The sequence below is a fragment of the Hipposideros armiger genome, unplaced genomic scaffold (genome assembly GCF_001890085.2).
Source record: "Hipposideros armiger isolate ML-2016 unplaced genomic scaffold, ASM189008v1 scaffold_149, whole genome shotgun sequence".
Taxonomy (NCBI): Eukaryota; Metazoa; Chordata; class Mammalia; order Chiroptera; family Hipposideridae; genus Hipposideros; species Hipposideros armiger.
This window is the reverse complement of record NW_017731499.1, coordinates 1618479-1633799: the sequence shown is the minus strand read 5'-3', so window position 1 is coordinate 1633799 and position 15321 is coordinate 1618479. Positions and strand designations below refer to the sequence as shown.

Genomic DNA, 15321 nt, shown 5'->3' with positions numbered 1-15321 from the left:
TTCCCCCTTAGCTGCAGAGTGAGCTTTCTAAAACACAAATCTGATCAAGTCACACCCCCAGTGAAAGCAGGTCACTTGGTCCCCACTACCTGCAAAATAGCATCCAAACTGGGTCTCAACCTGGCATTCAGGGCCGTCTTGGGTCTGATCCCTGCCAGCATCTCTGACCTCATCCTCCATCCTGAACCCCACTCTCCAAACCCAGATGAGTGGTCACCCTGACATTCCTTACTGTTTCTGAAGCCCGACCTTGACCCTGGTCAGCTGTTCCCTGCTCCTTGAATATACTTCCTGTCCTTTCTGTCAACATCTACGCTCCCTTTAAGGTTGATTCCCAGGGGTGTTTCCCCAGAGAAGCCTTCAGGGTTCTTTGTGCCAAACAATAGAATCCAGCTGTGGGTTATTTACACAAAAAAAGAACATGCTGAACAGATACTGGGGCACTCGCTGAATCCCCAGGAAGTCAGGAGGCCCATAGAAAAAAGGAGGCGGAGGGTAGGAGACAAGATTCCAATTCCATTTCTGCCACCGAGCCAGCCTGGCGATGCCCATGCTTCGCTGCAGATACTGCAGGAACTTGAGATTGCTGAGGCTCCCTCCGGAAAGACTTTTCCAAATCCTTTCTTTGTGGGACCAGCTCCTAATTCAAACTCCAGAGTGGGTGCCTCTGATTGGCTGAGCCCAGGTCACATGGTTACACCCTAGCCTCAAAGGAAGATGGGAAACTGAATGTGGCCTATTTGGGCGCCTCCAGTGGGAGGTGGTTCTCCCTTGCCCCAAGGCCCTTGGTGGGCAGGGGGTGAGATTCCTAAATGTGGGAAGGGGGCTCATAGGGTAGACGGCTCAAAAATGACCAAAGCTGGGCCGGCCGAGTGGCGCAATGGTTAAGAGCTGGCTTGGGACGCCAGAGTACCCCGGTTCGGATCCCACATATGAGGGCCAGTGACACTGCCCTCTACAGCTAAGATGCTGAACAACAGCTCAACCTGGAGCTGGGCTGCCATGAGTCGCCGGCAACGGTGTAGGCTGCAGCCCCTGTGGCAGTGGGTTGCCATGGGCTACCGTGTGTAGCCAGCAGCCAGCGTGGAGCGGCCAGCAGCCGCTGTGAGCGGCTGTCCAGAAGCCGGGGACTGATCTGCCTCTCCCGGGAAGAGCGCAATGATGGTGCCAACTTAGGCCAGTGAAGCAACGTCTTCCACAACTAGACTGAAGAACAAAACGACAGCAATTTGTCTGTTCCCCTTCCCCCAATTCCCCAGCACTGTTCCCTTTCCCCCAATTCCCCAATAAAAATCTTTAAAAAAAAAATGACCAAAGCTTCAGTGTCTCCCCAGCTCCCAGTGTTCCCGGCATGGGAGAAGCACAGTAGACTCCTTCCCTGACCTTCTTCTGCCTCACCTGGTGCTCAGTCCATCATCAACCCTATATATAGACTAAATGTCCTAAGTATGCCTTATGTTCGTCTGCATTTGCCCATCTCCCCTGCTTTCTCTGTGCCAGCCCCTCAATGAGCCCTCAGACCAGGGGAGGAGACAGGTGCGAAAGGAACAATGACAGCGCAGTGTGGCACATCCCATGATGAAGGGACATGCAGGGGGCAGGGGAGCCCAGAGGAGGCACCTGATCCTACTGGGGGCATCTGGGAAGGCTCCCTGGAGGTGGCAACACAGTTTTGAAGGATAAATAGGAGTTAGAGACACAGAGGCAGAGGAAATGCCATCCCAGGAAGAGACAACAGCTTGAGCAAAGCCACCGAGGTGCAAGAGGGACCTGGGAGGAGTTCTGGCATCACCTGGGGTATGTGCGAGGCAGGGGGGCCTACAGGTAAGGCTACATGGGATGAAAGGGCTTGATTATGGACCATCTGTGGGGCCCGGCTTCGAGCAAGGACCTGATGCCAGGGCAGTGGAGTGACAGGGTCAGATGTGAGCTTGAGAATGACCTTGTGGACAGGCTGACTGGGGAGGGGGTGGAGGGAGGACAGTCCGGTCTGTAGCGAGAATCTTAGCCAGCCAGGCTCAGGCTGGGACCTGAGGCTGGTGAGGAAGCAGGGATGGGAAGAGGGATTTGGAGGCCCCGTAAGCTTCTGGAGGCAAACAGGCGTTTGCCACGGTGGCTGGGGTGTGTTGGGGTGAGTGGGAGAGAGGCGGGACTTGGGCGAGTCCCTACTCCAGGCCGGTGTCCTCGGTTTCCTCATTTGTAAAGACAGGGGGTTGGGCGTGGTGATCTCTGGGACAGGGACCGAGAGCCAGTGAGACCACCTCTGCTTCCTGCTCCCCACCTCATGAGCTGGACATGCAGTGATAAGATGTGGAAGCTGCTTTCATGGGAGACAGGTGGCTAATCCGCCTAGGTCTGGGCTGAAAAGAGCTCTCCCAGCAGGGCAGTAGCCCAGCAAGCATGCTCCCACATCCAGAGCTGCACCTGGAGAGAAAGGACTCTTAGCCATTTACACCCACTTCTGGAGGGGGCCCCACTGGGGCCAGGTTTCTCCCGACAATCAATGCCATCATTCTGGGAAGCCTGCCTCAGGAGAGGCCCTGATTTCCCCCCATTTGCATAGCCACAGTAACAGGAAACGGGACTCACTCGCATTGCTTCATCTGCAAGGGCTTCTCCTGGCCAAGCCAGCTCAGGGCTCAGTTCAATGACCCAGCCGGGGCTGCCCACACCAGCCCTGTCCCCAGACAGCTGGCCGAAGCCCCGGCTGGGCACCCTGTCTGGTGTGGTGGCCGGATAAGTGCACCTGGATATCAAACAGAGAGAGAATCCACGCCGGGCGGCTGCATCCCTCGGGAGGAAGGGGAGGGGGCGCCCAGCAGCCAACAGTGACAGCTGGGCACGCCGCTGGGGTCAAAGTGCACAAAACTCTCAGCAGAGCCCTTCCAGTTTCCAGAAGTGATGCATGGACTTTCCTCCTGCAGGAAGTGCGCCTATCTCCCTGTCCTTTCCCAGTTTCTCCCCAGCTCCTTTCCTGAAAGTCCATTCAGGCTTTGAGCAGGAAGCTGATTTCTCAGATGCCCCTTAGGAGGTGCAGGGCAGGGACCAAGGACTCCATGTGCTGAGCTGAGCTCAGCAACCAGGAGTCTGGGGGCGAGCTGGGACTTAGCCGCATCCCAGCCAGGTGGCCTTGGAGCCCTGGACCTCCTGGGCCTCGGTCTTCCCATCTCTGCAGTGGGGACACATCTCAGGGTTAGTAAGGAGGAGAAACATTGAGGGTGGTGCCATAGGAGTGTTGGTTGCTGCCATTCCACAGCTCACATCTGCCTCAGGTCACAATGTGCCTAGTGGGGGAATCCAGGGAGGCTTCCTGGAGAAGGGGATGTCTGAGCTGGTCTCAAGGACAGACGGGTTTGACAACGAGGGTGGAAGTGGTGACATTCCAGGCAGGAGAACCAGCCCGCGTATCCACTGTGCCTCCACACCCCTCTTCACAGGACCCCAAGCCTCCCTAGAGGTACGCAGCCACTCTCTCCCTTACTGTGGTGTCTTCAGACCCCCGCCAATTGGGACACTTCTTTTCCCAGGACACGGGAGCCCCTGTAACACATGAGGCAGGGCAGCTTGGTGGCACCACGACTGATGGGCCCATCTTTCCCGGTGGGACCCCGCTCTCCCTCCTGTAGGGTCACCACTCCCAGCATTGTAACTATAACAGTTTCCTGGTCATTTTTTCTATGCAAACAGTTTCTAAATGAACAAAAATGGGGTTGTGGTTTTCAAACGATTGCAACTTGCTTTTCCCTTTAAGGATATGCCATGAGCATTTCTCCAGAGCAAGCAATATTCCACCATTTGAATGGCCAGGGGGTGGTCCATTACGGACTGACTATAATGAGCTTAACCAAGTCTCATTTCAGCAAACATTTCTTAAGGCAGCCGAGGTATGAGAGGACAAAAGCACAAGGGCCCAGAATCCTGTTCTGCATTCTGATCCTGACTTCACTTCCTAGTGCTGTGTGGCTCTGGACAAGTTACTCAACCTTGCTGGTTGTTGTTGGCTTCCTGCAAGATGGGAAAAGAGCAGCCTCTGCTCACACCTTATGGTGGGGCTTCCTGGAGACCCTGTGTGTGCAGCAATTAATTAAATGCAATGTCACATAGACTGGAGAGGCTCTATCCATGGGGTAAGGGGTGGTAGTGGTGTTACTTACACCAACCTTGAGTTCAAGATCCGGGGAGTGAAATGTTCCCGTGTGACCACACTTGGAGGCAGAGGAGGCCCTGCTGGGGGTGGGGGGGCTGCCTCATTCCCTCCCCGCCCCCTTGCACAGAAAACATCTGAACCTCTTCCAGTCTGGCTGGTCTCCAATTTCCAGAACCATCTGGGGCTGGTTAGCCCACAGGCTAGTTACATGGTGCTGCTGGCCCAGGATTTGCAGCATTCTAGAAAGGCACACTCATGGAAAAAACCATACTCAAGTCTGTGTGAAGTGTCACCATCACCCCCCTTCCTGGGGGTTGGCATGGACCTCTGATCCCCTTTTCATATGCAAATTAACATCCCAGGGAGGCTCTGTACACCACTTTGGTGACAGTCACCACAGTGGTGTAGAGATGGATGGAGGCACAACCACCCCATTCCAGAGGTCAAGAAAGCCCCAGCCTAAGCCTCCAACTACTAAAATTCCCAGCATCAAATTCCCCTGGTGGGGATCACCAGGCTGCGTCCTTACTTCTGCCCCTCTGGCCCAAAGCGCTCCCCAGGATTGCCCAGGCCCAGGAGGCAGTACCCCCCACTCCCATCCTCCTCTCCAGGCTGCTCAGCCTCAGTTTTCTGCAAAATGGGGTACTGAGGTTCCTGGATGGCACGACACATGAGATTGTCATTTCTGCAGGCCCAAAGCAGGTGGACTGCGGGCAATGTCGTAAGGTTCCATTAGATGTCTCCCTTCTGGTAGATAACATGGGGACCAAATGAGGAAACTGGCAGACGTCCTTGGCACGTTGCCTGGGTCCATAAATGCTATATTGTATTACTTTTACTTATTGTAGGTGTTGGAGCTGTGAGGTGACACCTCAGCACCCCAAAGCTCAGTCCAGGGCAGCGGCACCCCCGCCTCACCTGAGGGGTCTCGGAGCTCCACAGCCTTGTCCACGGAGGTGCCAGGAACCTCTCCTGGTCCTACCACACCCCCGGACTTGCCTGGACACTGCTTGCTGAGTCTTTGATTCTTATTTTTGCCCTGAAAAGCCCTGATTCATTGTCTGGCAGCCCAGAAAGTGGGGCAGGGGGCGGTGGGGGGGACACAGTGAGTTGCAGGCCTGGAGAACGCTTGCAGGAAACGTGACTCAGGGAAATCCTGCTGGGCTCCTTGGCACATTATCATTGAGTGATTAAACGGGGTGTCACGGGATTGCACCACGAGCGGCGGGGCTCAACGGCCTGACTCCTGACCTTGTTCTGACTCAGGGTTGTCCTCTCCTCACCTCCCGGGGATGAGGCACACCTCCCCCCCACCATGCAGCGCCGGGAAGCAGGTACTGAACATTTCATTCATTGATTCATGTCTCTCATCTGTCCATTCACTGCATTAGATCGATCAGGGTGGCTCCTTCGGGTGACTCATGCGCTGGTCCAGCCTTCCATTCATTAGTGATAAGCCCAGCCCACCCCTGTGGCCTGTCCTCTCAGCTGCTGCCCCGCCAAGTGGTTTCTTCTGCAATCCTCCCAGGGCCCAGGCCGAGGGCTATTGTCCCCATTACACAGAGGTGAAAACTCAGCACCGTGTGGAGGCAGGATTTGAATCAAGCCTGCCACCCTCTCTAAATAAAATGTCACTATCCCTTCTGCAGCTGTGCCTCCCCTGCCGCGTTGAGGACCCCTCTTTGTGCTTCTGCAACGACCCGAGGTCACTCCAGGGCAACGCAAGTGCCGCGTGCTAAGGCAACTGTGACCATCAGCCTTTAGCCTCGCCCCCACAGGCTGTGATGTGTGAGGACATGGACCTGGTGGACCACCTCACCCGACACAGGTGTCTGTCTTCACACTCAGCTCTTAAAGATTTGCCTCATGAAGCCAACTGCCGCTTGAGCCGACGCAAGGTCCCCAAACCTGCATTCCACCCCCTGCACCTCCCCTCCAGTTCTCAGAGACCTTCCAGAGACTTCCAGTGTTCCCATGGTCCTGCCGCCACACACAGGATCTCTCTGTCCGCCATTCCCATGATTTCCTTAAAACAAACTCCACACCCCTGAGAGGCATCTCAGAAGAGTGGGTTTCCTAGGATTGGGGAGTGTAGACGGGGAGGGGGTTTGGTAGGCATAGTGCCCAAGATTTCAGGCTGACATCAATGGCAGATGGCAGAGCAGCGGAACCTCTGGTAGAGGCCACCCAGGTGAGGGTCCTCCCGCAAGGTGGGATTTCGCAGGTGAGTCTTAAGAAATCGTCAGTGGGGAGTTCTGGTGTGTGTGCCTGTGTGGACACCCCACGTGTCTCGGGACGGGAAGGCTCCCTAAGGGTGGCATTGAGTTTGCTTTGGCTGATGCTCCAAAGGGTTCACCAGCTGGAGACCAGTTTTCATACTCATGCCTTGGCTTGAGGTTGCAGCAACCCGGTGAGGTGGTCCAGACCCCAGACCCCCGCCCACCACACTCTCCCTGTCTGACTTTCAAGTTCTCAGGAGGAACTTCTTGCCCTTCCCTGGCCCGAGGCTGCATCCCTGGGTTGGTGGGCAGAGTGAAGCCCCTTTTCATGGAAGGGGTGGCCCTTCAGTCTCCTGGCGTCATGCTGGTTCTCTGATCTCGCCCATGTTCTGGGCCTAGGCCACGTCCCCTGCCCCCACCTTAGGTCATATCTCCTCTGCCTTGAGTTGCCTCTTCATTGCTGGCCCGATATTTACTTTTCTTTCTTTTGAACTTATCAATATATATTTTAAAATTAGATCCATATGAATATATTTTATCCCCCACCAGGGCTTTCCACGGCCCTGAGGATGATGTCTGAGTTTCTTGAAACAGCCCTGCCAGCCTCACATATGACTTAATTTGGACAATTCCAGGAAGCGTTCATGCATCCATGAATCAGATGAGGAAACTGAGGCGCAGAGAGGGACAGGAGCCCTGCCTGGTGTGGGGGTTGGAGGGCGATGGGGTGCCTCTCAGGTGCCTGCCCGAGGCTACCTGACCACTCCCTCCCTCCTGAGGAAGCAGACACGTGGCAGGACCCGCCTGGCCACTGGCACCGTTGCCCGGCAGGTAAACACTGGGTGTGGCCCTTCCTTCTAGGAACAGGCTGACTGGAGGTTTCCTTCAAAGAAGTGGGCAAGGCCCTGCCATCAGAGCCGCCCCAAGGCACACTCCATGTGCCAGGCTGTACCGGTGACAGCGCTGAGCATTCTTATTTGGCCGATAAGGACATGTGGTCAGGGGGTGAGAGCCTGAGGCCTAAGTCAGAGGGACTGGGTCCCGGCCCCCACTCTGCCCTGAGCAGCTCTGGAATCTCAGGCAGGTCACTCTCCCTTGATGGCCCTCAGCGTGCCTGTCTGTGCAATGGGGCTGATAACAGCACGCGGTCCATTGGGCATGGCCGGAGTGAGAGACCCTGTAGGTAATGTGCTTGGTGTATTTTCATGCCAGTGGCGTTCATTCTGGGCAGTGGGCCCTCCGGTGTCCTCCGGGGTGTGGGAGGCATTGTTAGGTGTCTGGTTCTCCTCTCCTTCTGGGCTGGGCCCACCCCCCAGACCCCCACCACAGGTCGCAGGTCGGTGTGCTCCACGGTCTTGCTTTGTCTAGTGAGACGTGAGCAGATGTGATGTGTCACCTGTGAGCTGAGCCTCTCAGAGCCGGTGGGACCCCGCTGCTCTGCTCCTCTGCCGTGTCACGTTGACATGCGTGGCACCTCCCTTGGCCCGGGACCTGGGTGACTGTGACAGGCAGAGCCCCTACCTCCAATGCTGGGCCCGTGGTGACTGGGAGCTAAGCCTGGCTGCGTTCAGACACTTGTTACTGCAGCATAACCTAGGCCAAACTGACCTAGGTGGACACACACACAGCCCCGGGCCTCTAGCTGGATTCTGGAATTCTCAGGACCAGGACATGTGATAAGTTCTGCATTTTCTTGGGGTTCTTTGCAGGACTCCAGTTTCCCCTGCTGTCAGCACTGTGTCCTCCATCCTCTGGGTGTCCAGAGCCTCACTCCCATCCTCTCTTCCTGGGCTGAGCCAGGGCCTCCTTTCTCCACCTGTAACACAAATCTGATCTCTTTTTCTGTGAGTTTGTTTGTTTTAGAGTCCACACATAAATGAGATCATACAGTCTTTTTCTTTCTCCGTCTGGCTTCACTTAGCACAATGCCTTCCATTTTCTCCATGTTATTGCAAGTGGCAGGATTTTCTTCTTTTTATGGCTGAATAACATTCCATTGTGTGTATACACCACGTCTCCTTTAACGATTCATAGGTCGAAGGACACCTAGGTTGTTTCCATGTCTTGGCCAGTGTAAATAATGCTGCAATGAACATGGGAGAGCTGATATCTCCTTGAGACAGCGATTTTATTTCCTTCGGATAAATACCCTGAAATGGAATTGCTGGGTCATATGGTAGTTGTATTTTTAATTTTTTGAGGAACCTCCATACTGATTTCCATAGTGGCTGCACCAATCTGCAGTCCCACCAACAGTGCACGAGGGTTCCCTTTTCTCCACATCCTCGCTAACATTTGCTGTCTCTTGTCTTTCTGATGATGACCCTTCTACCAAGTGTGAGGTGACATCTCATTGTGGCTAACGAATTTATTTTAAACCCAATACTTTGGAAAACTAATTTTAAAAGGGCATTTCACAATATTGCCATAAGCGGAATTGCAGTCTGGCTTGCAATGAGTAGCAGATAACTTTAACAAGTTCCATGAAAGTAAAATAAAACAGTCAGTTCTGGCTCCAGAGGCTGCCTGTTGAAGATTGGGGGTAGAGTTTCTTTCTTTTGCAAAAAAGGGAGATCAGCCCATGTTTGTTTGTTTGTTTGTTTGTTTGTTTTTATTGGGGAATTGGGGGAAGGAAAACAGACAAGTTTCTGTCCTTTTGTTCTTCAGTCTAGTTGTGGAGGACGTTGCTTCACTGGCCCAAGTTGGCACCATCATTGTGCTCTTCCCGGGCGAGGCAGATCAGTCGCTGGCTTCTGGACGGCCGCTCATGCTGGCTGCTGGCTACACATGGTAGCCCATGGCAACCCACTGCAGCAGGGGCTGCAGCCTACGCCATTGCTGGCAACTCACGGCAGCCCAGCTCCAGGTTGAGCTGTTGTTCAGCATCTTAGCTGTGGAGGGCAGTGTCACTGGCCCTCATGTGTGGGATCCAAACCGGGGCCCTCTGGTGTCCCAAGCCAGCTCATAACCAACGCGTCACTCAGCCGGCCCAGCCCAAGTTTAAATTGCTGTTAAAGACATGCACTGATGGAGACTTTCTCTTTGCTTTCATCTGAAGAACTGAAGGGAATGAAAACCAGGAATTGCTTTCTCTCCTATGATCTGAGGTTTTCTGAGAACCCGTCGCCCCCCTCTACCACCACCCCCAACCACCACTGAGGCACCTCACTTGAGGGTATCCAGTGGGGCTGTGGCAAGCCACTGGGGGATCTTAAGGGAGGTAGGGTGCTTTTAGAAGGTCTCTGGGGGCCGGGGTGGAGGGGGCCATGCTCTGCATATGACGACACTGTTCCCATCCTCACAGGGCGCCCCCTCTCCATGGCCCTCCATGGACGTACTGTGGGAAGAGGACCCGGGTTCGAATCCTGCCCCTGTGACTGGAGTGAGTGTGCTCTTCCCCACCTCAGCCGCCCACTCCGGGGAACTGGGCCGGCCCTCCTGGGCTCAGGGAAAGGAAAAGCATTCGGGAGAGGCAGAAGGAAGCGAGAGCGCTGCTGAAGGATCTGGAGCACCCGTGCACACACGGGTGAGGCATGGTTATCCCCGGCGGGGCCTGCGAACGAAGCCTGCCCACGGCCCTGCCCGCGGCCCAGGCGTCCCCGCGTGGCTGGGGACCAGCTGCAGGAGCCAGAGCGAGCCTGTCAGGTGGGAGTCAGCCTCCACGCCGTCCCCCAGATCTGAGACCTTGGGCAAGTCTCGTAGCCTGTCTGTGCCTTGGTTTCCTCATCTGGAAAATGGGGACATCACAGTACCCGCCTCACAAGGTTACTGAGAGGGTGAAACGAGATTGACGTGTTTAGCACAGGGCCCGACGCAGAGGTGGCGCTTAGCAGAGGCTAGTGACGAGGCTGAGGAGGATGCTGGTGGAGACAAAGATGACGACGGTGACAGTGTGCGGGGGAATAATGCGGAGCAGGGATGTGTAGACTCGGAAAGCGCTTCCTCACGCTGTCTCTCACAGTTACGTCCTCACAGCTCAGAAGCATCCAGGGCAGATGTGTGAGTGGCCCCAGAGCCTGGAGCGTCCTGGATCCACAGCTGGACCCTGCGCTGGGCTGTTTACAGGGCTGCCTGCCAGCAAAGTACAAAGTTTGCACGCCGGCACTTTTGGGAGGAAGGTGTCTGAGTTTCCATTTACTGGGAAGGGAAGCTGAGGCTTCGAGATGGGAAGTCACTCGCTCTTGGTCGCACAGAAAGTTGATTGTGGGGCCAGGAGTTGAATCCAGGTCCGTCTGGCCCCAAGGGCTGTGTGTGTTTTTGTGCACATACGTGCACTCTGGGCACATGTGTATGCAGTGTGCACATGTGCTCATGTGCATATTTACACGTGTGTTGCATGTGCACGTGTGTGTTGGAGCCCTCCAGGCAAAGCAACAGGGCCTTGTCAGATTGGTGAGCCAGACTTTTGACAACTGCCTCCTAACTAGCCTCTGGCCTCCGCTCTTACCCTGATCTAGAATATTCTCCAAGCAGCAGTTAAAACCTAGGTCGTGACATGGCCTCCTCTTCTCACAGCCCTCGCAGGGCTCTCAGTGCCCCTCAGAGAAAAGTCCCAGTCTTGCGGTAGCCTCTCAGATTCCCACTCTATCCCATCACCTCTCTGCTCATCTTGACTCTTACCTCCCCCAGCTGCTTGACCAGCCTTACCGCCCCTCACCGTTCCTCCAACGTGCCCCAGGGCCTTTGAACCGGCTGCTCCTTCTGCTTGGGATAGCCGCGCCCCAGACACTGCTGAGGCTCCCTTCCTCACCTCCTTCAATCTTTGCTCAAATGTCTTTTCTCAACACGACCTCCCCTGACCCCCCTGTTTAAAACTGCAGCCTCTATCTTCTCTCCCACTCTGGCCTCTATTTGTATAGTCTCATGCACGCAGCGCTTTCTAGTCACTGCAGAACTTACTGTATTGATTTTCTTTATTGCCTCTTTGCCTGCTGGGAGGTCGGCTTCAGGGGGCATGGAGTTTGGCCTGACTGTTCACTGCTGCCTCCCTGGTGCCTGGTACATGGTAAGTGTTCAATGTTTGTTGAATACATGTTCAGATGATGAGGGAAGTGCAACCTTTTCTCCCTGCCCATTGGGGCCTCCCAGGGAGGGGCCGGAGCGCGCGCGTGTGTGTGTGTGTGTGTGTGTGTGTGTGGTGTCCTTTCAGTCATGTCTTCTCAGGAACAGATACCACCAAAGCCAGGCAGAGGGTGCAATTCCCAAGGTATTTTGGCAGCAGCTGCTCTGAAAGGGCTGTTTCCGCCAGGGCAGATTGGCAGGAAAACCAGAGTCAGTGCAGTGTGGGAGATAAGCAAGTTCAAGAGAAGACACTGAGATAAGGCGAGTTCCAAGCAGTTCTTGTGAATTTGATGGGCAGGTGAGGGGAGCAGGCAGGTATCCTGCCAGGGCAGCTGAAGCTGGCAAGGAGCCCGCTTGGATGAATGGATACATGAAACATGGTCTAAGCCCTACAACGAGGTATTACTCAGCCTTACAAAGGAAAGGGGTGAGGTTCTGATTCAGGCTGCAGCATGGATGAACCTTGAAAGCTTCATTCTAACTGAAAAGAACCAGTGACAAAGGTGACATATTGCATGGTCACACTTTCAGGAAACTTAATAGGCAGATCCATAGAGACAGAACGGTAAGTGGGGGGAGGGGGCAAATGGGGAGCGACTGCTTCGTGGATGGAGCCAGGATTTCCTCCAGGGCTGAGAAAAATATTCTGAAACTGGGCAGAGGTGATGGTCGCACAACACTGTGAATGAACCGAAAGCCGCCGAACTGTTCTCTTTAAAACGGTTACTTTTGTGCTACGTGCCTTTTACCCCAATTAATAATAATACGAAAAGCTGAAGAACCGCGTCCTCTGACGGCCCCCCCTGCAGTGGTGCCAGGTGCTCTCAAGCCATCACAGCAGCATCTCTGCTCTGCAGGTCCTGAGGTGACTTTAAGGGCCACAAGGACACAGGCTGAAGTAACCGAGTCCCTGGGTGAGCAGCTGCTTCTCTCTGCTCAGCCCGTTGATCCCATCAGAGAGAGAGCCCTGGTTGGGTGTGAACAGGTCTCTAATGCTGGCTGGTGGCCCTTTTAAGAGACAGAGGGTGGGCCTTGGCCCCAGAGCGCACGGCAGGTAATGGGACATGCATTTGCTTTTGTCGTGCTTACCTTTACGGCATCTTTCATTTCTGGCCTTTAAAACGACAGGTCCACATCCTAACCCCCAGCACCTGGGCATATGTGACCTTATTTGGAAAGAGGGTCTTGCAGATGCGATGAAGTTAAGGCTCTCGTGATGAGACCATCCTGGATCACCGTGGGTCCTAAATCCAATGACTGGTGTCCTCATAAGAGAAAGGAGATTTGACACAGAGGCACCGAGGGAAGAAGGCTGTGGGAAGACAGAGGCAGAGATTAGAGTCATGCGGTCAGAAGCCAAGGAACGCCAGCAGTGCCAGACGTCAAGAGAGAGGCAGAGATTAGGGTCTCCCCACTGGAGCCCCAGAAGGGAACTGGGAGGCAATCCACCTGACCTGGTGATCTTGGGCCTCTGGCCTCCAGAGCTGTGAGAGAATCCATTTCTGCTGTTTTAAGCCACCCTGTTGTGATTTGTTACAGCAAGGGGCACTGGGTTTCTGTTTCCCTTCTATTTATGTATTTATTATTATTATTATTATTATTATTATTATTAAAGCCTCCCTTTTAAATACGGGTGACCCTTGAGCAACACTAGCTCGAACTGCATCCATCCACTTACACACGGGGTTTTTTCAATAAATACTGTAGATGTGTTTTCTCTTCCTTGTGATTTTCTTAACATTTTCTTGGGTTACTTTCTTGTAAGACTACAGTATATAATACATACAACATGCAAACTATATGTGAATTGACTGTTTTATGTTATTGGTCAGGCTTCCGGTAAACAGCAGGCTATTTAGTCAAGTTTTCTGGGGGGAGTCAAAAGTTATACTCAGATTTTCAACTGCATGGCGGGGGGCAGGTCGGCGTCCCTAACCCCTGCGTTGTTCAAGGGTCAGCTGGACATTGAATTTATAATTCAAGAGTCAAGTTCAGGTGTTAAGTGCGTGTGTGTTCAGGTGGGCACATGCTATACTGTCCAGAGGAGAATCAGGCCGAGCTGGGTGGTGCGTGGCCCAGGAGGAGGGTAAGTGGGGGCCAGAGGGGAGGTTTTGGGGAGGGGCCGGGGGGGCGCAGTGGCACAGCAGCGCAGCCCCGGGGCCTCTCGAGGGCAGGGAGGCGTCACACTGCCCCATCCCATCTGCACGCTGGAGTCAATTCCCAGCTAGGCCCGTGTGTTCCCGGGGACTCAGACACACCTTCCTTTGGAGAAAAACACTTTAGATAGGGTTTTTTTTTTCCCCACCACCCTGAAGTACCCCAGGAGGCAGGACAGGAAGGGGAGGGGCCCCAAAACGTCACTTGCAGGTCAGACACTGCCTACACTCACCTGTCCTCCCATCTTCCAGGCGCCATCAGAGGACACATTGACCGGCCTGTTGGCACCTCCACCAGGGGAGACCCCTAAACTCTCGCTGGCTACTGGATGGGCCCCTGGGAAATACTGGGCCGTTTCCAGCCAGAGGGAGGGTCCACATGCTGTGCGTGAGGCCTCTGCCTTAGAGACGAAGAACCGCAGCTTGGGAGAGGCAAAGTGACTGGCCCAAGGCCACCAAACAGACCACAGCCATTCCTGGGTTTGAACCGGGGGCTGGGAAGGGGGTGGGGAAGCTCCGCAAGGTGGAGGGGGGGTCTCGGGCCCAGGGCCCCCAGGTCCCCAGGCACTGGCCCTGAGCTGAGCACTCTGCCCGCGCGACTCCCTCTGTCCCGACCACCGAGGCAGGCCTGGTCCTGCTCTCATTGTGCAGATGAGGAAACCCCAGCACAGAGAGGTGACCGGGCCACGACCACACGGGCTCTGCCTCCTGAACAGAAGCCAGCATTTTCCTAAGAGCCAGGAGGCAGAAGAGGAAAAGCCAGTGTTCTCTGAGCAGCCCTCTGTGCTCACAGTGCGCAAAGGGCCTTCAGTCAGGCACCATGTCGGCGTCTCAGTGACCAGGTCTGGGGCGGCATATGGTTCTGGCTTGCACACAACTGTTCCAAGTGATTCCGAAACCATTCACGCCGGGAGAACCCCAGCTTCACCTCCTCCTTCCTGCAAACAGCCAGGGGCACGCGGCCCAGCAGCCCGGGCTCTGTGTAAAGAGGCCAAGGCCTGGGCTTGCCGTCCAGGCACCTTGGGAGGGCCGCCGAGCCCCACGGGGCCTGTCTCCCACAGCTGCTGTCCCTGGTTCCACCACCCTGAGGCCTGTCTTCCACCGTCTCCCTGGTATCCTTCCAGCAAGTTCCTTTTTCTAAACTCATCAAGACGCATTACTGCCCATGTGCCCACTGCTATGGGGACAGGCGAGGCTGCAGCCAGCAGGCCACGGTGCAGAGCGGGACCCGAACGCCTTTGCGGCTCCGGGCCTTGTGGGCTGACATCGGAGGAGCTGGCTTTGGATAAACCCAGGCCAGGAGGGGAGGGAAGCCCTGCTGGCGGCCAGTGTGAGCCTGGACACTGAGGGCCGGCCTTCCGCGTGGGCTCCCACCTTCCGGCAGCATCGCCTCAACCCCTGGCACGAGACGGGGACCAAGGGCGGGGTTGCCCCGTTCACTTTGGACCCAATTCGGGCTTTACCTCAAGGCCCAGAAGGTCCGGCTGCTTCAGGGCCCGGCTTAACCTGGAACATCAGGAGTTTCTGTAAGAACCCATTTCCAGGGGGGTCCAGGCTCACGCTGGTGTGTTCTGGGAGGGGCCTGCCCCAGCGCAGACTTCACGGATGCCGTCCTGGGTGGGGAGCCCTTCACGCTTCCCCAGCCCAGCAGCGTTTCGCAGCCACAACACAGATGCTCCCTGTGCCCCGTGCTGGGCCGCTAACGGCACCGTTCCACACGTGCGACTCCTGAGACTGC

General features: G+C 55.3%; 1 long non-coding RNA gene across 1 annotated transcript in view; it reads right to left on the bottom strand.

The window, feature by feature from the left end:
• LOC109387187 (uncharacterized) overlaps window positions 1-15284 on the bottom strand; it is a 30052-nt gene extending 14768 nt beyond the window's left edge. Inside the window, exons 1-2 of the long non-coding RNA XR_002124930.1 lie at window positions 15047-15284; window positions 12517-12739 (exon numbers count right to left, since the gene is read on the bottom strand). This is a non-coding gene — a long non-coding RNA (uncharacterized LOC109387187). The remainder of the gene's footprint in view (window positions 1-12516; window positions 12740-15046) is intronic.
• Window positions 15285-15321: the final 37 nt, after the last annotated feature.